Source organism: Peromyscus californicus, unplaced genomic scaffold (genome assembly GCF_007827085.1).
Source record: "Peromyscus californicus insignis strain IS unplaced genomic scaffold, ASM782708v3 Scaffold_1__1_contigs__length_55948999, whole genome shotgun sequence".
NCBI classification, from domain to species: Eukaryota; Metazoa; Chordata; class Mammalia; order Rodentia; family Cricetidae; genus Peromyscus; species Peromyscus californicus.
Window position 1 is genome coordinate 18,824,470 of NW_026294492.1, and position 14,479 is coordinate 18,838,948.

General features: G+C 47.6%; 1 protein-coding gene across 3 annotated transcripts in view; it reads left to right on the forward strand.

The window, feature by feature from the left end:
* Efr3b (EFR3 homolog B) overlaps window positions 1-14,479 on the forward strand; it is an 84,097-nt gene that overhangs the window by 7,666 nt on the left and 61,952 nt on the right. Inside the window, exon 1 of one of the 3 annotated variants that reach the window (XM_052746017.1) lies at window positions 2,763-3,033. The exons of the other annotated variants lie outside the window; for them this stretch is intronic. The gene's annotated coding sequence lies outside the window, so the exon portion shown is untranslated. Of the gene's footprint in view, window positions 1-2,762; window positions 3,034-14,479 lie in introns of those variants that run through there. 3 annotated transcript variants of the gene reach the window in all.

Here is a 14,479-nt window from a genome sequence, read left to right on the forward strand (position 1 = left end):
TCTCTCCTTCCACTTTTATGTGGATTCTGGGGCTCAAACTCTGGGAGCCTTTCCCACACTGAGCCTGTTTGGCAGCCCTAGCTCTTTTTAAAAAAACTGGGTGTCAACACCCTAGCGGGCCTGGAACTCACTCTATAGACCAGACTAGCCTCGAACTCACAGAGATCCACCTGGCTCTGCCTCCTGAGTGCTGGGATTAAAGGCACGTGCCCCTGCCACCCGGTTTCCCAGGCTGATTTTTAAAGACTATGGTATGGTACAGGGAATGAACAAACACCTGGTACCCAAAGGTTTTTTTATCTGAACTCTGGAATTTTCCCTTAGGCCATAGTCAAGGAATGAAGGTAAATGCATACATATTTTAGGAACTTGTTGCTATTGTCAAAACTGTGGTTTTCAGACTCCTACTGGTAGTTATCAGAGTGCTTATCTTTTGGGACCCTCAAAGGCAATAAATACTAGGGATTAGGGGTGTGGCTCCCCTTAATGCTAGAGGCTATAAGGCTCCAGGTAGTGTTCAGGGCTAAGGATATGGTTGATGGAACATTGCTTAGCATTCCTGAGGCTCGCTTTCTTTCTTTGTTAATCTGATCAAAGCCTTCGTATCATTCTGGGTGTGCAGTCTCTGCAGGCATCGGTGTGTATACGTGTGCACAAAAGTGTGCAGAAGCCACAGGTTGACACCAAGTGTCTGTTGTCACTCTCCACCTTGGTTTTTAAGACAGGAACCTGAAGTCCATTGATCTGGCTAGGCTGCCTCCATTGATCTGGCTAGGCTGCCTACCATTGAGCTCAGGGGACCCCTTCCCGTTGCTGCCTCCCTAGAGATGGGGTTACAGACACGATCTACCATACCCAGCTTTTATGTGGGTACTGGGAACCCTAATTCAGGTCCCCGTGTTTACATGGCAAGCCCTTCACCAACTGAACCATCTCCCTCACCCCCTAACTTGTATTATTACTAATGCTTCCTGTGTTTTTAAGCATTTACGTTTCAATGAATTGTAAGACTGTGAGTGCCGTGTTTATTAAGGATATTACCACTCGATTCGCATTTTCTTGGTATTGCATTGAATGAAAATAGACAAAAACTACCAATTATTTGTGGTATACCGGCTATGTATGATATAACACAGGCATCAAAAGGGACACAAAAGTCCATGTCTTTTGCATCAAGATCATGACTTCAGGAGCTAGTGAGATGGCTCTGTAGGTAAATGTACATGCCGCCATGCCTGGAATGGCACGGAGTTTATCTAGCAAGGTGGGACAGAAGGTCATCTGTGGTCTGCCAGCAATATCCTGAAGTAGAAATGACTTGTAAGAGAAGACTCTATGTGCTGACTGACTTATCTTGCCTAAATTCTACAAATTGGGATTAGCTTTTCTATTTTCAAGGTGAGAAAACTGAGGTGTAGAAAGTTGAATAAACTTGCCAGGGTCGCCTATTTGAGGGATAAGGCTGAGATTTGAACTTGGGCTTTCCAAATCCAAATGCCATCACACTGACCCCAGATGATGTGAACCTTCCAGAGGATAGAGGCCTTCCGTGGTGGGGCTCACTACACCATACTTCCCCAGACCTTGCCAATACGGAGGGTGACAATGTTTCAGAAAGCGACACACCACCATTCTGTGGTTCCAGGCCATCTACAGACGACGCTCACTTCTGGATGGAATCCGTTCTCATCATTGTTTTGCTTTGTCAGAGAGAAAGGGCCCAAGGAAGAACCTCAGAGGACTAAAGAATAAGTAAGAAAGACACAAAAACAGATGTGCCATGATGGGGAGCTCGGGCAAGAGGCGGCACATGTGTTTCCCGGGCAGACAGAGTGGAGTGGGGCTGGCACCTTCAAGACGACAGTGTGAGGATGGCAGTGCCCTTAAAGGGGACTCCTATCCTGGGGGGTGCATGCCAGTCATTCCAGTACTTGAGGCAGAAGGATCAGGAGTTCAAGGTCATCCTCTTTTGCAGAGCAAGTTGGAAGCCAGCCTGGCCTATATGATAGCCTGCTTTAAGAAAAAAAAAAAAAGTCTCGGGGCTAGTGTTTGTCCTGGACAGAGAACCTTCTGGAACAAGAGGTGCTTCTGTTTCCCTGAGAGTTTGCCTGTGAACTAGAATTTGCCCTCCAATCTCAGGTCTAAGCAGACTTGATTTAGCTAGTGCTGCCTCAGAGGCGGGCTTGAAGCAGGCTATGTAGAGTAGGCCTGTATCCTATGTGGATCTCATGCATAGACCAGGGGTACTTATATCCTATATGGGCCTGGCTGGGACCAGGGAAGAGACAAATGGAGTAGCGTTGTCAAGTCACAGGACTCTGGACACTTAATTCATGTTTCTGAGACAGTCTTGGGAAGTAGCCTCGGCTGTCCCGCACTGCCTTAGCATCCTGGGTACTGAGACTGAGATTCCAGGCAGGCACCGCCATGCCTGCCCGGCCCAGCTTTCCTCATTTATAACTTGTGTGAAGGCTTATCCCTGAATTACAGGAACACTTGTCACAGACCTCGCCTTAAGATCTCTCAAAATGACACGATGCCAGCATCTCCTACCTTCTCACAGCCCATGCATGAAAGAAACTTCTAGAATGGAAGCAGAGAAGACGATGCTGGGAAAATCCAGAGCTCTACCCCCAAGCCTTCTTCACGCCCGCCGCCGCCCCCCCCCCCCCCCGATACTTTATTGTTATGTCTGTCATTTATTGTCACCGTGAATGTCATTATTTCCTTACACCACAGATCTGGGAGCCTCTTGAACATACAGCCCCTACGGAGCACACGGTCTCCAGCGTGTTTCAGTTCTGTTTGCCCAGGTGAAGAACTAGGGCACGCAGGGAAAACTCACAGGTTGGCACTGAACTTGAAAACCATCCCGTGTATCATTCATCCGCACAAATACGCCTAGCAACCCACGAGCCCATGCTTCTGGGAAATGAATAGCGGTGGGCTGGGAGTCCCGCTGAGATCAGAGACAATCCTGAAAAAGATAGCAGCCATGTGTTGTCGTCCTCATTGGGCTTTCCCACACCGCTGGTAAAGTCCATATAAGAACAGACCAGTGTCTAATCATCTGGCTCCCTCTTCCACTTTGAGGCTTCAGTCTCAGGAAACAGCCCTTGGTTACCTGTGAGATGTGGTCAAGGAGGCCAGACGTTTTCGAGTATTTCCTCCCGGGTGGTTTGTGGAGATCAACGTTAATGCCGCAATCTTTCTGTTCAAAAAGGAGGGTCATCTAGTGGTCTTTATTGTGATTGCTGTTCTTATCACTTGTGTAGTCTATCACAAAACAAAGCGGGGGGGGGGGGGGGGGGGGGGGGGGATGTTGGGGGCGGGGAGCGCTGGCCAGAATGTTCCTGATAAACGACAGGCCCGTGCACCTTCAGTCTGGGAGCTGGGGAGAGTGCACTGTGTGTGATAACTGGATCTTCTGTTGACATTGAACCCCGGAGAGTGTGCAGCCCCGGCTAGCAGGCCTGAGCCCCGGCAGCTGGTAAAAGACAGGAAACCCATCTGACCATCCGGAAGCTGCTCGTTAGGACTGCTAGAAATGTCTCCTCCAGACAGCACTCTTGGAGAACGGAGCTGAGTGTTCTGGAAAAGTGTGGGTGGTGCCGGGCATCGGCCACACTGTCCTTCTGCTTCATCAAGGACATTTCTGGAGTGCGTGGGGGCGGGGAGTTGGCCATCAGAGCCGATTCAGGCTCTGTTGCTGTGTGAATCTGGGCAGGATTCTCTACCTCCCTCAGCTTCAGTTTTTACCATCTGTAAATAGGAAGAGCTGGACTGGATGGTCTCGAAGGGTTTCCAAGCTCTTCCAGCTTGTGAAGTGACTGGCAAAGTTGGTTTATCCCTGGGCCCAGGCTTCTGAGGCTGGTGTGCACCCAAAGAAGCTGTGTGGGTAGTTGGGGTGGATGGAGGGGTGTAAACAAATGGTCTTAGTGGGAACCAGCCACTTTTTGTAGCCTGGCTAGGCATCAGCTTCCTCACTGGCAAGTTAGGAATAATGACCTTTGTACCCAGTGTCTATCCTTGGCCCTGACCAATGAGATGATCATGCTGACCCATATGCTGGGCCCACTTTTCTTGTTTTACGGACATTCAAGTCTCATCCAGAATCCTGCTTGGTGGGTGATCCTTTTTCTTTTCTTTCTTTCTTTTTTTTTTTTTTTTTAAGATTTATTTATTTATTATGTACACAGAAGAGGGCACCAGACCTCATTACAGATGGTTGTGAGCCACCATGTGGTTGCTGGGAATTGAACTCAGGACCTCTGGAAGAGCAGTCGGTGCTCTTAACCTCTGAGCCGTCTCTCCAGCCCGAGTGATCCTTTCTTGGTTTTTTCCCACTCTCAAGGATAATAAGGTCTCAGAAGTTAGATGTCTTGTGCAAAGTCATCAGCTTAACTTGGTGGCATAGATTAGGGAGAAAACAGGTGCCCTTTTATCTCACGGTGATCCATCTTCCACATGGATGCTTGAACACGCCATTTCCAATTGGGCTACACCAGAATTCAAGACTCTGTGCCACTTAGGCCACTCCTAACAGTGAAACAGGAGGAAAAAATAAACGGGAGAAGATCCTGGCAGGTGACACACTAGATAAAAGCTAGAGAATTTATAAGGAATGTCGGAAGCTCAACAGACACACAAAAAAACCTTGATTTTTAAAATGTACAAGAGACTTGACTAGGGAGGGCGGGTACAGCACTTGCTCGATCCCTCAGGCTGCAAAAATAACAACAGAAGAAAACACAGCTTCATCAGCTACACTTACGGACTGAAAACCCAATAGAGATCCTGCCTGGTACCACGTCCCAGAAAAGTGCTCTAGAAGCTAGGGGAGGGAGTGCAGCAGCTGGGAGGCTGAGGTAGGAGGATGGAGAGTTAAAGGCCATATACTGACCAAAAGAAAAAGAAAGTGAGAGTTGGGGGAGTAGGGGTATTTCATCTCATATGCAAGAGGCCAACAAACGTATGAAACTCAAAACCATTGTTATATGCTACTTTAGGATCCTTACGGCAGCTGCTTCCAAAAAATCCAGGAAAGGACGGGGCGTGGGGTGGCATGGGGTGGGGGTGTAGCTCCGTTGGTAGAGTTCTTACCTGGTTCTCATGCCCAGGACGGGAAGATCTCTGGGGATCTCTAGGCCAATCAGCAAGCTCCAAGCCCCAGTGAGGGACCACAGCTTAAGAAACAAGATGGGAGGCTCCTGAAGAACTCCCAGATGGGGATCTCACTCCTGGAAGAGGGGAGCTGCTCTTTTACAGCCGCTAAGGGGAAGCTCTTCGGTCCTTTCCTGCAGGCCGCTTGTGTGGAGTCCATACCTGGGTGGATGGCTGGGCTCATCACTCCTGCTGAGGAACGACAGGAATAACATTTATAGTATAAGCTGTTTTTTTGTGAGATTGGCTATTTCTGGAAGGTGCCATGGCTTTAGGCGTTTGTGTAAGACATCTTAGGTTGCTAGGGTCAGGCTCCAAATGGTCACGATCTCATTGATAAAGTATAGGAATATTGCATTTTAGTTTCAAACTTTTGCCTCTACAGACAGGTGAATGACTGATGAAAATGTGGTGTTTGCCTATGATAGAATGCTACTCAGTTCTGAAAAAAAAAGAGTCCTAGGGATATAGCTCAGTGGTAGAGTATATTCCTAGCAGTCATCAGGCCCTGGGTTCAGTCCCCAGTGTGGCAAAAATGAACGAGTAAAAAGAGAACCCCGACATTCTCCAACATGGATTGACCCTAAGGACATTCTACAAGGGAAATAGACATTCACAAAGGGACAGATGTTTTCACTGGTAAGTCCCCATCAGACTACTAGTGTTGTTCAATTCACAGGGACAGAAAACAGAATGGATCCAGGGGCTGGGGTAAGCTCAGTTGGCAAGTTCTTGCCATGGAAACACAAAGACCTGGGTTCGAATCTCAGAAACCACATACAAAAGCTAGTGTGGCTCCCCTGGTCACCCCAGGGCTGAGACGTGGAGACTGGTAGATCCCTGGGGCTCCGAAGTGAGAAAACCTGTTTCAAACAAACAGGTGTGTGGGAGCCCGTTTTCGGGTTCCTCCTGGCTTTACCCAGCAGGTCCACATAGAGGATGATTAGGACCACAGGCCTGAGTGCAGGTATTTGAGATGGTCTGCACTTGGCTGTGCTGGGGGAGAGGTCTTTTGCTCTACCCCTTGTTGTCTCTATAAAAACCCTGGGGCAGAGGCAATCGGGGCCGTTGGAAAAGGTTCCAGGCCCTCTTGAGGCTTTCCTTTATTTTTTGTCCATTTATCTCCACAAGATTCTCCGCAATAAATCCTTCTATCTAATATTTCCTGCTGCCCACACTCAAGAAAACTCTGGGGAACTGTGGGGTTGGTGGGTAAACGCCCCACACAGGTGGATCTGATGCGGGAGAATGGAGAATTGTTTCATGGGCGGAGAGAATGGGGAGTGTTTAGTAGGTAGAGTCAGTTTTTTTTTAATGAAAAGCGAAGATGGATGTGGTGATGGCTGTGAATAGATGTAATACCACTGAAGTACACTTTAAAAGAACTAAAATGAGAAAGTTTGGTATTGCCTAATTTAAATGTAAAATGTTTCTCTGTGTGTTTGGGTGCTTTGCCTGCAATACGTATGTCTGTGCACCATGTGTGTGCAGTGGCTGCAGAGCCAAGAAGGAGACACTGGATCTCCCTGAATTGGAGTTGTATATGTTTGTGAGCTACCGTGTGTGTGTGTGTGTGTGTGTGTGTGTGTGTGTGTGTGTGTGTGTGCTAGAATTGAACTTGGGTCCTTTGGAAGGGCAGTCAGTGCTCTCAACCGCTGGGTCATCTCTCCAGCCTCTCCCCACTTTGAAACAGGGTCACACCAGTTGCTCACGCTGACCTCCAGCTCCTTGGCTCAGGCTACTCCCCCACCCCCACCCCCCACCTCCAAGTAGCAGCGGGTGCTACAGGTGTAAGCTATTGTACCCAGCTTACATAAATTTTACCGCCATTTTACAAAAGTTTTGTGAGCGTGTGTGGGCACGGGGTATGTGTGTGCACATGGCACCGTTTTCAGATCTGCTCACGCCCTCACCACTGGTCATGCTGATGACTTAGCAACAATCACCTCTTTTTTAGGGGTGTCTATAAATTGAGGCTCAGAAACAGGCATCCTCATATTCTTCGGATTTCTGGAAAACTCCATCTCTCATCAAGCATGCCGTTAAAGTGCCATTTTCAAAGAAATGAAAATTTTACCTAAATCAGATTAAGGGCATGTCCGCTGCTGCATTTTTCTGCGAGTGGGTAGAGGGAAGATTATCGGATTTGAGGCATATGTTGGGGTGGACGGCCTTCACAGCAAATGCACTCTTCACCTGGGGGGTCGTCTCTAGGAAGCTGGTCGTTATCCTGAGCAGCAGAGCTGAGATGCTAGGAGAGGCCCACATGGCTGCTGTCGGGGGAAAGAGGTGAGCCAGGCATTCTCCAGAGAAGATCCACGTAAATTCGGGTCTCGGCTTCAACTCAGCCGGCAGGGTTGGTGCTTGAATTATGGGTTGATTTTTGTTTTTTTTTTTTTTTTTTTTCAAGACAGGGTTTCTCTGTGTAGCTTTGCGCCTTTCCTGGAACTCACTTGGTAGCCCAGGCTGGCCTCGAACTCACAGAGATCCAGGGGTTGAGTTTTGACTGAGCTGCTTTGCAAGGGCAACTCTAGATGCCTGCTCTGGAGTGAGCGGCAGATTTGGAGGAAGCAGGAGAGCAGGAGGAAGAAAGAGGAGGAGAGGGTCGGGAGAGAAGACAAAACGAATGCCCTACCCAGGAACTGTGATAAATGCATAGGTCCTAGCCTTGACAGAAACCCGCTGGAGCTCCAGCCGTGGCTAAGAAGACCGTGGATGATTTTAATTTACTTTAAATTTCTTTTTCATAGTTTGCATTCTGAGCATTTTAATGTCAGGGCACAAATATAATTAAAAGTATTTTTCATCACCGACAGTCTTGTGGGTAGTTATCTAGAGTCTTCTAATTATGTTTAGGAAGTAATTATGCAAAGATTCATGCAGGAACAAATCGATGTTGATAGGCTTCGAACCTCAGTTGGATGTAGGCATTGGTTGGGAAGGTGAATATTTTAGGGACTGGGAGATGTCTTATCTGTTGGGTGGTTGGTTATACAGTTCTTAAAAAAATACCTGCCAAAATGTATGCTATTGAACTCTTAAAAATCGGTGCATCTTTTGCATGTTAATAATATCATAATTAACGAGTAGGGAAATCCAGGAAAAGCAGAAACCAGGCAGACAATCACAGGGCTGTTCTGTAGCCCAGGCAGTGGGTATGCTGGGAAATAGGGTCTGTGCCAGCCTGCACCATGACTTTTACCCATAGCCCAAGATGATCCCTGGCACCCTGGTCAAAGGACTCATTGAGAACTGGCGGGCAGAGCCCATGATACAAGGCCAATAACATGCTGAGCAGCAAGTGGAGGAAGCTGACCCTGGAAGTTGGGTCCGTTGGCAGCTGGGAGGCTGCTGGTGCAGGCAGGGTAAGTGGGCAGAGGGCCCACAAATGGCCATCTGGGTGGGGAGGGTCTGCCCTGGGAGCAGTGACCGCGACATTGCTGACTTTCAGGGGACCAGAAGCGACAAGGCCTGCCTCTAACAGGCCCTTAGCAGGGTCTCAGCCCAACACTGGCGTGGCTAAACAGAGCCAGCTTGTGTGAAGGACTGACTTTTCCATTTCCTCCTTGGGGCTTTTGTGACCGGTTCAGCCCAGAGTGATGTCATTCCTCTAAGGATGCACGGCCGTTAATGGGCTTGCCATTCACCTAATGTCTTAATAATGTGCTGGTTGGTGACATCTCTCCATAGACATCTGCGTCTCCATGGCTAGAAGATGAATTTTTCTCTAATGACACATTGGAATGAATACATCTCCATGTCTCCCTTTCGGCCAACAGCATAAGTATAAAGACCTCCAAGAGACACATTGCTTTGGGTTTGAACTCAGCTGCTTTACTTAGCATCTGGGTGTCTTTGGAAGTGTTATCTGCTTTGTGTCTCATTTTCCCCATCTGTCAAATGGGACAACAGACCCACCTCGATGGTGTTGGGAGGGTTAAAGAAAGAGGCATTCAAACCGCGTAACAGTCCCTGACACACGGTGTCAGGATAACGAGTGGTAGATGGTGTCGATGTTCATAGGAGAAGCCGCTACACATTTTCCCATCCGCCAGTCCTTTACAATGACAAGGTCCCAGGAATGAGGCCCCCTCCCCGGAGACTGGATGATCTGCTTGGGCGGGAGAATGCACCTCGCTTCATGGAGAGCTTTCGAAGGAGCTGTTTTTGCGCTCTGTCTGCTTTTCGCTGCTACTTATGGTAGGCAGCATCTGTTGAGACTTCGCTCCTCAGTCAGGTGTAACGGAATGCCCATGCGCACCAGGGCTTCCTTGAAAGTGGGTCTTGGCTCTGCTGGGCCTCTGCTTACTGGGCATTTTTAGTAGGGCTCAACCTAGTGTTTTTTTCCTCCCCTAGAATTCTGATGCTTCTCATTCAGTTTTGCATTTCAAGTGCATTGCTTTTGAAATCTCCGTTGGCACCAAGACCACCCTGGGCCCCGACTTTCTACGTTTTATCTGCCCTGGGCACAATGCCTATTTTGTATTCTGGCGACTCACACATGATGCAACAGACTCTCTGATTATATATTTGGATGTCTGAATAATTGATCTCAGACTCTTAGCCTGCCTGTAAGAGTCCCTGTCTCTCAAATCTGTTACCCGTCTGCACAGTTAAAATGCTTATACTGCCCTCAATCAACTTGGCACCGTGACAATGAGGCTTCCTCTGGCTTCTATATTTGTAAACGTGTGTTCATTTGGAAACTGGAGGTGAGTAACCCTGCTTTTTTTAGGCTGCCTGTTGACCACAGTAGGAAACTGGGTATATTTTAGGAAAGAGGAAAGCAGAAATGTGTTGTCCATTCCAAATCCCGATTTCTGGCTCCCAACTTTCAACCAAATCACTGGTGACATTACTAACGCTCTAGTGCTTGTGGTAGATTTTTGGTGCTGCCGAGCTCTTTAAGAGTTATTTTTGAGATGCTTTTTACCTCACAGTTTGTATGAACTGGAAGGAACAAATAAAGTACTGCAATGTATCAAGATATTCGGATGAATGAATCCCCGTGAAAGGCTCGGATCACCTCACAAAGAGCTAGGCACACAAGTATGGAATTCCTTAAATCTGAGCTCTCATTTATTGACAATCCTAGGGTTTAAGAAGCTCACAAAACACTTCCACAGATGTAACTGATAGACTGCCTGTCGTGGTAAACACTGTTTATGAAGTGAGTGCTTATTAGCAATCAGTTATTGAGTAAAACACCAGCTCTCCTGTGGTAATTTGGTGTACACCAGGACCAGAGGAGCTAGGGGTCGCAGGGCTATAAGTTAAAGCCAGAAGGTGTTGGGCCACGTCTCAAGTCCATCCTGGCCCGGGGCAGATAGGCTCCCGAGGGTCTGCGCCGCTGCTTTTGGAAGCAACCTACAGTCCCAGGGACTCACAGCTGGCCAGGGGTGAGCTTGGAGAAGCGTGCCCTGCCTGGTCTGCAGAGCCGTTGTGACATCTGGAATTTGTGTGACGTTTGAATGAGGCCCTTGAGTTGGCAGTCACCGCCGCTGAGATGACACTCTCCCCTCCTTTGCTGGCCCTTCTTTACTTTCTCTCTCGGAAGTTCCAATGTCACTCCCTCCTAAGAGCCTCTCTAGAAGGCGGTGCGCATGCTCGATAGCCAGGCTCTACAGAGCCGCCTTCTCCTTCCCTGTTCATATTGTCTCTTCCTCTCTGGCCATTGTTCCTTCTTGAAATTCACTTTCCCGAGATGGCTCAGTGGTTAAGAGCTTTGGACTGCTTTTCCAGAGGACTCAAGTTCAATTCCAGGATCCCACTTGAGTGGCTCACAATGACCAGTGAACTCTGGCTCCAGGGGTCCAACCCCTCTGGTCTCTGCTGGTACTAGCCTTAGGTGCACATACCCATGCACAGACATAGACATATAATTTAAAATAATAAAAAATAAATATTTAGCCGGGTGGTGGTGGCGCATGCCTTTAATCCCAGCACTCGGGAAGCAGGAGCAGGAGGATCTCAGTGAGTTCGAGGCCATCCTGGTCTACAAAGCAAGTTCCAGGATAGCCAGGACTATTACAAAGGAACCCTGTCTCGAAAAACCAAAAACAATAAAATAAATAAAATAAAAATTTTTTAAAAATTAAAATAAAAATAAATATTTAAAGAATGATTTAGCCAGGTGGCGGTGGTGCACACCTTTAATCCCAGCACTTAAGAAGGCAGGGCTAGGCGATCTCTGAGTTCAAGGCGCCAGCCTGGTCTACAGAGTGAGTTCTGGGACAGCCAGGGCTACACAGAGAAACCCTGTCTCGAAAAAAAAAAAAGAAAAGAAAAAGAAAGAAAGAAAGAAATTCACTTTTCCCGCCAACTGCCAGGACATGGTGGCCCCTCATGTCCTCACTGTGTAAAAGGCCTCTGCTTCCTGTGTGGCTCAGCTCATCCATGTCACACACTACAAGACCAGAACAAAGCCTTGAGGTTCTGCCTGCAATCTCCTGCCCTGTTCTGCCTCTAAATACCTCCCCTGGAAGCCTTGGTCACTCATCTCCGTCTGTGCTGGTCGGTTTTCTTGTCAGCCTGACACAGCAGGGTCATTTGGGAAGAGGGAGCCTTCGTTGAAAAAAGGCTTCCTTTCCCTTTTGCTGGCACACCGCCGACGCCCATGTCTGTGGGGAATGTCTGAACTAACGCACGTCTGCCCTCGGAAGTCCGGCCGGTCTGCTGCCTGACACACCGGCTCTTGCACGGCCCTTTGCTCTGGCTGCTTCCGCACACGCTGTCACGCCAAGGCCACACAACTGCTCCCTGTTTCTTGCCACCCTCACCAGTGTCTAATGTACTCAAATGCCTTTAGGTGGCATGCACGTGTACAGGACTAGATAAAATAACTGCCGGGTCACAGACCAGCTCCTTCAACCCAGAGTTCCAGTAAGAAAAGAGCTGAGGGGCTGGGGATTTAGCTCAGTGGTAAAGAGCTTGCCTAGCAAGCGCAAGGCCTTGGGTTCGGTCCTCAGCTCCGGGGAAAAAAAAAAAAAAGAGCTGAGCAAGTACAGAAAGAGTGTGTGTGTGTGTGTGTGTGTGTGTGTGTGTGTGTGTGTGTGTGTGTGTGTGTATGTAACTCTAGGAGTCCAAATCTTTGAATAACAACAACAAAAAATTATCAGATTTTCAATTTAACTTTAAGAGAAAACAAGAGATATTAAACTTTATTTATTTCTTAAGCAAGATATTAAACTTGTTTAGATTTAGATGGATACTCTATAGAACATTTTCTTTTGAGGAAAGAAATACAACTAAAAACTAAAGCCTCAAATCAGAGCTATCTGAGGGAACTTACTAGAAAGACGTAAATGTTACGTGTTTTTGCTGTTCAATACGGTAACCACTAGCTTTGCATGGCTGGGTTTGTTTGTTTGTTTGAGACAGGGTTTTCTCTGTGTAGCTTTGGTGCCTGTCCTGGATCTCGCTCTGTAGACCAGGCTGGCCTCGAACTCACAGAGATCCGCCTGGCTCTGCCTCCCAAGTGCTGGGACTAAAGGCGTGCGCCACCACCACCCGGCTTTTGTTGTTTTTTTTCTTTCTTCCTTTCTTTTTTAGTTCAAAACATACTTTTAATTTATTCTGTAATTGATATGTAAAGGCATATGATTATACCTATAAATGGGGTACCATGTAACATTTCCATTGTAATTATACATATACACTGTATAATGTTTAAATCAGATTAAACTATCAGTTCAAATATTTGTCTTTTTTTTTTAATTTATTTATTTTTATTTTATTTATTTGTTTTGCCTGCACGCATGTTTGCGTGAGGGTGTCAGATCTTGGAGTTACAGACAGTTGTGAGCTGCCATGTGGGTGCTGGGAATTGAACCCGGGTCCTCCAGAAGAGCAGTCGGTGCTCTTAACCACTGAGCCATCTCTCCAGCCCCTTGTCTTTTTTTTTTTTTAATTAAAATGTGTGTGTGTGCCTGTGTCTGCTTGTCTGTATATGCACCGTGTGCATGCAGTGCCCTCAAAAGCCAAAAGAGGGCTTTGGATCCCTGAAACTGGAGTTATAGTGGATTTTAAGCCACCCAGTGTGGATGCTGGGAACCAAACCTGGGACCTGTGCAAGAGCAACAAGTGCTCTTAACCACTGAGCCATCCATGCCTTGAGCCCTCCAGGACCTGTCATTTCTTCGTGGAGAAATTAGGAAAAAATAATAATCTCACTATGTAGTCCTGTCTGGCCTGAAACTCGCTATATAGATGAAGCTGGCCTTGAACTCACAGAGACCTGCCTGCCTCTGCCCCTTCCTCTGGCTTTTTAACATATATAAGAACCTAACTGTCACTACCCTATTGCAGTACCACACCAGGACCTCTTCCTCTGGTCTAACTGTAGTTTAGGACTAACTTCCCATCCCATCTTCCCTCAGGTCCTCCCATCCCGTCCTCCCTCAGGTCCTCCATCCCGTCTTCCCTCAGGTCCTCCCATCCCGTCCTCCCTCAGGTCTCCCATCCCGTCTCTGGCTATTGAACACACAAATGAAACATCTACTTAAGGGGCAGAGTTTTGTTTTGTCTTTTGCTTTTTGAGACAGGGTCTTTCTGTGTAGTCCTGGCTGTCCTGGAACTCATTCTCTAGACCAGGCTGGCCTTGAACTCACAGAGATCCGCCCACCTCTGTCTCCTTTAGTGCTGGAGACACCGCCCGGCTTCAGAGTTTTTACTTCAGTTTAAGAAGCCACAAAGTGCCGGGCATGGTGGCGCACGCCTTTAATCCCAGCACTTGGGAGGCAGAGGCAGGCGGATCTTTGTGAGTTCGAGGCCAGCCTGGTCTAGAGAGCGAGATCCAGGAAAGGCGCAAAGCTACACAGAGAAACCCTGTCTCGAAAAACCTAAAAAAAAAAAAAAAAAAAAGAAGCCACAAAGCTTGGCAAGATGCTGTCTCCCTGTACAGCCAGCTACTCGGGGAACTGAACTTAGCGAGACCCCATCTGAAAAAATAAACAGATAGCCGTAAAATAAAACTTAAAAACTTAAGTGACTGTCACACTAAATGATACACTCTAAGACCCGCCCCCTCCCCTTCATCAATTGGTCGCCTAGCTGCAGCCAGTGGCCAACATTGCCACTCTGCTTGGGTCCTTATGGGTCTTTCTGCATTTGTAGCACATTTTACACACACACTTACACACATGCCAGGTTTGTTGCACGCCTGTGGTATCATGTCATGCATATCCTGCAGCTTTCCTTTGAATCACCAGGATGTTTACGGAGCTGTCAGAGGTAACACAGTTCAATCTCATTTGTTTCAGCTGCCAAATGGATGTCCCCTGGTTAGGAGCGTTGCCTGTTTCCAAACAAAGCCACC